The sequence below is a fragment of the Eutrema salsugineum genome, unplaced genomic scaffold (assembly GCF_000478725.1).
Source record: "Eutrema salsugineum unplaced genomic scaffold, Eutsalg1_0 scaffold_319, whole genome shotgun sequence".
In the NCBI taxonomy this organism is placed as follows: domain Eukaryota; kingdom Viridiplantae; phylum Streptophyta; class Magnoliopsida; order Brassicales; family Brassicaceae; genus Eutrema; species Eutrema salsugineum.
Window position 1 is genome coordinate 1 of NW_006256743.1, and position 6,496 is coordinate 6,496.

At 41.8% G+C, this 6,496-nt stretch overlaps 1 non-coding gene across 1 annotated transcript; it reads left to right on the plus strand.

The window, feature by feature from the left end:
* The first annotated feature begins 569 nt into the window (after window positions 1–569).
* On the plus strand, window positions 570–676 carry LOC112085046. Its single transcript, XR_002898667.1, has one exon. It is a non-coding gene; the product is annotated as a small nucleolar RNA R71 (small nucleolar RNA).
* The last annotated feature ends 5,820 nt before the right edge of the window (window positions 677–6,496 follow it).

A 6,496-nucleotide genomic window follows, 5' to 3' on the forward strand; every position in this document is an offset into this window, starting at 1 on the left:
TACAGTGACGTGAGAGAGAATTCTGATGCTGAGAAAACTGATTCTTGGGTTGAAAAGACCCTTGAAAGTTGTTCTTGGGAACAAAGTTCTGTGGAGCTTGAGAAGTGGGATAGACCTGGTCTTGTGGGTTTGCTACATTGGGATTCCTGTAAGAGAGGTTCTGATTGGCATTGCCATACTGATATCTTTGGAACCTCTGATTCCCAATTTTGTTAAGCTCCTCCTGAGTAAGACCTTCTTCACTGATGTTCTCAAAGATTTGAGAAGGTTCCTCATACTCTCCTACAAAGTACAGTGGCTTTTGAGTGGTCAATTTCAACTTGTCCAGTTCACTCCTCAACTCCTTAACTTCTCTAGTGAGCCTCTGTTCAGAGCTTGAACCTTCTGATCTATTTGATCTGTCATAGTCTTCACCATAAGTGTCATTGCTCATTGCTAAGTTCTCAACTAGCTCTAAAGCAGCATGAATCTCCTTGCCCAGAAAGTTTCCATTAGTGGCAGTATCCAGCTGGTTTCTAATCTTGGGAAGAGCTCCTCTATAAAGTGCGCTGAGAAGAGAAGCCTCACTAAACCCATGGTGTGGGCATTGGTTGGTGTAGCTCCTGAATCTCTCATATGCTTGACCAAAACTCTCATTGCTGTGCTGAGTAAAGCTAGAGATTTGGTTTCTTAGCTTTGCTGTTCTGGAGGTGGAGAAGAACTTAGATAGAAATGCCTGCTTGCATTGCTCCCAGGTTTGAATGGAGCCTCTTGGAAGATTCTTCTCCCATTGGTGAGCTTTGTCACCAAGACTGAAGGGGAATAATCTGAGCTTGAAACTGTCCTCAGAAACTCCATCTATCTTTATCAGGTCACACACTTTATCAAATTGATCCAAGTGTTCCAAGGGATATTCCATTGCCAATCCATGGAACTTTGAGTTCTGAACCATATTCAACAAGGATGCCTTCACTTCAAAGTTGTTGTTTTGCACAGGTGGTGCTTGAATTCCAGCTCCATACTGATGAGCATTGGCCCTGTCATTTTCTCCAACATAGACCTGTGGCTGCTCATATCTCCTTTGCTGGTGTTGAAAGGGCTGATGTTGGTGCACCTGTTGTCTTTTACTGTACATTGGCCTGATGCCTCTGCTGATGAGCTGGAGCTTGTATTGATCAAGAAAGGCCAAGGTTTATCAAGGCATTTCTTGAAGAATAAAGCCCAAAGAAGATGCTGTAAAGATGCTGTGAAGACTCGGCTTAAGTATGGGATATGCGCGTGTGATCGTACAGTGGTCCCCGCATCTATTTTGACTCGTGACTCTGGCCAATATGACCGTTATGAGCCATCACTTTCACTCGGGATCAGCAGCGCCTCTACAGACAGCTTCTCTCTTATTTCTCACTTGTTCTCCTTGTGTCTAACTACTTTTTATTGTATTTTAAGGAGAGACTCTAGACCTAGGTTCCCTTTGTCTCCTTATATATGTATGTGTACAAGAATGAATAAACTACACTCTTTTGAATCTTTTCAAAGCTGCCATTCTCTCTTTTACTCTTCCGCATTATTCTCTAGAAATTCCAACATGGTATAGAGCTTCAGGTTCTGATTTCCTGAGCCTGGTGGTTCCGATTCTATATTCTACGATAATCTCTACTTCATTCTACTTAAAGCTTCGAATCCTTTTCAAACTCTTCTTGTTCTTCTCGGATTCTTCTCTGTTCTTATACACTTGTTCCGTAACTCTGTTTCACATTCCTGTTATTCAGTTCTTGTCTAAACAAACATGAGTTCTGGTGAGGTAATTAGTGAGAGTTCAAAATCTGTTGTTATTCCGGTTATTCTCAAAGGAGGGAATTATTTGCTGTGGTCAAGAACCACAAGAACTGCTTTGTGTGGTCGAGGGCTCTGGAATCATGTCTTGGAAGAGAAGACTCCAGCAGAAGGCGACACCAAAGAAGTAGATGCTGAGACCAAAGCCGCTGAAGCTAAATGGTTTCAAGAAGATCAAACGGTTTTGGGTTTAATCCAAAACTCCTTGGAGCCGAGCATTCTTGAAGCTTACTCCTATTGTGAGACTGCCAAATCTCTATGGGAAACTCTGAAGAACGTCTTTGGAAATGACTTGAATCTAAGCCGTGTCTTTGAAGTGAAGAAGGCGATAAATGATTTAAGTCAAGAAGACATGGAGTTCAAGATGCATTTTGGGAAGTTCAGATCTCTTTGGGCTGAGCTAGAGATGCTGAGGCCGAGCACTGTGGATCCAAAGGTGCTGAATGAGAGGCGTGCGCAAGACAAGGTGTTTGCTCTTCTTCTCACTCTGAATCCGATCTATAATGACCTCATTAATCATATCTTGAGAGAAGACAAACTTCCGAGTCTTGAAGAGGTGTGTTCAAGGATTCGAAAGGAACAAGGCTCCATTAGTCTGTTCAAGAAACAAGAACTCATCTCAGCCAACAAATGTGTCTTCAAACCTGATGAGAGGAAGCCATGGATCTGTGACCATTGCAAAAAGAAGGCCCACATCAAGGACAAGTGCTGGATACTTCACCCTCATCTCAAGCCGAGCAAGTTTAAGGAGGCTAGAGCAAACTTTGCTCAAGAAGAAGCTGGTGCATCAACACAAGGTGTAAATGGTGCCATGAGTGTCTCGGCTGAGTATGTGAGGAAGGAAGATCTTGAGGCTCTCATCAAAGCTTTAGCCGCAAAGCAGTCTGGTATCACTTTCTTCTCTAATAAGCCTAAAAGTTCTTTAATTATAGATTCAGGTGCATCTCATCATATGATTAGTAATCCTGAACTCTTGAAAAAAATAGAACCGGCTTTTGGGAAAGTTGTGATAGCTAATGGTGATGGTATTCCTATAGAAGGAACTGGAAATCTAAAATTGTTTAACAAAGATAGTAAAGCATTGTTTGTGCCTAAGTTTATTTCCAACTTACTATCGGTTAGTAAAGCTACCAAGGACTTAAATTGCTATGCTATTTTTGGCCCCAATGATGTTCACTTTCAGGATATTAAGAATGGGAAGTTACTTGGACAAGGTGGAACCAAAGATGATCTATATGTTCTCGAGGATTCTTCACCAAGCAACTCAAATGTTATCTCTTTTAATTCATGTTTTTCTGCTAGTTTGGACTCGATTTGGCATGCTAGATTAGGCCATCCTCATTCTCGTGCCCTTGAACTTATGTTACCAGATATTTCTTTTGATCACACTAGTTGTGAATCTTGTATTCTTGGTAAACATTGTCGAGTTATTTTTCCCAAGTCATCTATTATTTATGAACATTGTTTTGATTTGGTTCATTCTGATGTGTGGACTTCACCTTTCATGTCTAGGGATAGTAATAAATATTTTGTGACCTTCATAGATGAAAAATCGAAGTACACTTGGGTTACTTTACTTCCATCAAAAGAACGAGTATTTGAGGCATTTACTAATTTTCAAAATTATGTGACTAATCATTTTAATGCCAAGATTAAGATTCTTAGATCAGATAATGGAGGGGAGTATACAAGTCATAGATTCAAAGAACATCTAGCAAAGCATGGCATCTTACATCAAACCAGTTGCCCTTACAGTCCACAACAAAATGGAGTTGCTGAGAGGAAAAATAGACACTTGATGGAGGTGGCCAGATCGATGATGTTCCATACCAATGTTCCAAAACGTTTTTGGGGAGATGCCGTATTAGCTGCATGCTATCTTATCAACCGGACCCCAACAAGAGTCTTGCAAGACTTATCACCATTTGAGGTACTTAACAAAACCAAGCCCTCACTTGATCACTTACGCGTATTTGGGTCCGTGTGTTTTGTGTTTATACCAGGGGAGCAAAGGAACAAGCTGGAGGCAAAGACCATTAGGTGCATGTTCCTTGGGTATTCAACAACTCAGAAAGGGTATAAGTGCTATGATCCAGTTAACAGCCGCACCTATGTGTCAAGAGATGTCAAGTTCATCGAAAATCAGGGCTACTATGACAAGAAAGATTGGGAAAGCTTAAAGGACCTATTAAGCTCACCATCAGATCTTGCTACAAGCTTGCGGTTCCTGTTGGATCATCTTGGGAATCAGAATACCAGTAGACCAATGCCAGCTCAAGCCTCCACTCCGGCTCAAGAAGAAGATGTTCTTGTATCATCTGCCTCACAACAAGATTCGGCTAATGCTCAAGAGGAAGAATCATCTCAAGACCAATACCAAGGGAGCATGAATGTCGAGACTGAGGGATCGCTGACTCAAGAAGAAGAAGGACAAGTTATTGAAGAGTTTGCTCAGCCTCTAAGGAGGAGCACTCGCATTAGGAAAGATCCATCAAATTGGGTAAATACAAGAGTCTACTACAACAGTCAAGCAGTTGCTCATCCGATTCAGGCTGTATGTTCTCTTGCCCTTTTGCCAGACGATCATTAGGCATTTCTTGGAAAGATAGATCAGCATTACATCCCTAAAAGCTATGAGGAGGCTAAAGACAAGAAGGAGTGGTTAGATGCAATTGGAGATGAAAAAGGGGCTATGGAAAGAAATCATACTTGGGATAGACTTACCACAAGGAAAGAAGGCCGTTAGCTCAAGATGGATATTCACCATCAAGTATAAGAGTAATGGTGATATTGAGAGGTATAAGGCCCGAGGCTTCACTCAGACCTATGGAGAAGATTACACAGATACTTTTGCACCGGTTGCAAAGCTTCACACTGTGCGAGTAGTTCTGTCTTTGGCAACCAATCTTTCATGGGATTTATGGCAAATGGATGTTAAGAATGCATTTCTTCAGGGTGAGCTTCAAGAAGAGGTATATATGACTCCTCCACCAGGTCTTGATGATGCTATTGAGCCAGGGAAAGTGTTTAGACTGCGAAAAGCCATTTACGGTCTGAAACAATCGTCGAGAGCTTGGTATCAAAAGCTCAATTCAACCCTCATGGAACATGGCTTCAAGAAGAGTCACTTGGATCACACCTTGTTCACCCTCAAGAGTTCTCAAGGCCTTGTTGTGGTACTTCTGTATGTTGATGATCTCATTATATCCGGAGATGACAAAGAGGGCATCCAAAATACCAAAGCGTTTCTCAACTCTACCTTTGATATTAAGGATCTTGGTGAGTTGAAGTACTTTCTTGGCATTGAAGTTTGTAGATCTCCAGAGGGTCTCTTCTTATCTCAAAGGAAGTATAATCTGGATCTACTCACCGAAAGTGGTAAACTAGGAGCTAAGCCAGCTAAGACACCACTTGAAGAAGGCTACAAGGTCAATCGAAAGGGGGAGCAGACATGTAAGGCCTTCACAGATGTATTTTGATATAGAAGAATCGTTGGTAAACTGATTTACCTTACCCTCACAAGACCAGACTTGTGTTTTGCTGTGAATCAAGTCAGTCAACACATGCAAGCACCTACGATATACCATTGGAGCGTGGTTGAAAGGATCTTGAGATACTTAAAAGGGTCTCCGGGTCAAGGAATATGGATGGGAAGGAACAATAGCACTGAAATTGTAGGGTATTGTGATTCAGATTGGGCTGGTGATCGAACAGATAGAAAGTCTACAACCGGTTATTGCACCTTCATTAGAGGGAATCTAGTCACTTGGAAGACTAAGAAGCAGAAGCTGACCAGCGAGTTAACATGGCTAAAAGCTTTCTTGAAAGATCTTGGTATTGAGCAAGGAGATCCCATCACCATGCATTGTGATAATCAGGCTGCAATTCACATTGCTATAAATTCAGTGTTTCATGAGAGGACTAAGTCGATTGAGATCCATTGTCATAAAGTGCGTGAGGCGATTGAAGAAGGAGTTGTGTTACCGTGCTACAAAAGAAGCGAAGATCAGCTTGCAGATATCTTCACAAAGGCAGCAAGTCTCAAGGTTTGCAACAATCTCTTTAGCAAACTTGGGCTTGTTGACCTAACTCACCCTTGATCATTATTTCCTGATCCATGGACATCACACTCTTTTTCCCTTAGCAAGGTTTTTTCCCACGAGGTTTTCCTTGTTAAGGTTTTTAATGAGGTGATGCACATGGGTCTTCAAGCTTAGTCTTCTCACATTCTCGATGGCTAAGCTTGAGGGGGAGTATTGATCAAGAAAGGCCAAGGTTTATCAAGGCCTGCCTTGAAGAATAAAGCCCAAGAAAAGATGCTGTAAAGATGCTGTGAAGACTCGGCTTAAGTATGGGATATGCGCGTGTGACCGTACAGTGGTCCCCGCATCTATTTTGACTCGTGACTCTGGCCAATATGACCGTTATGAGCCATCACTTTCACTCGGGATCAGCAGCGCCTCTACAGACAGCTTCTCTCTTATTTCTCACGTGTTCTTCCTTGTGTCTAACTACTTTTTATTGTATTTTAAGGAGAGACTCTAGACCTAGGTTCCCTTTGTCTCCCTATATATGTATGTGTACAAGAATGAATAAACTACACTCTTTTGAATCTTTTCAAAGCCGCCATTCTCTCTTTTACTCTTCCGCATTATTCTCTAGAAATCGCAACAGCTTGTCCCTG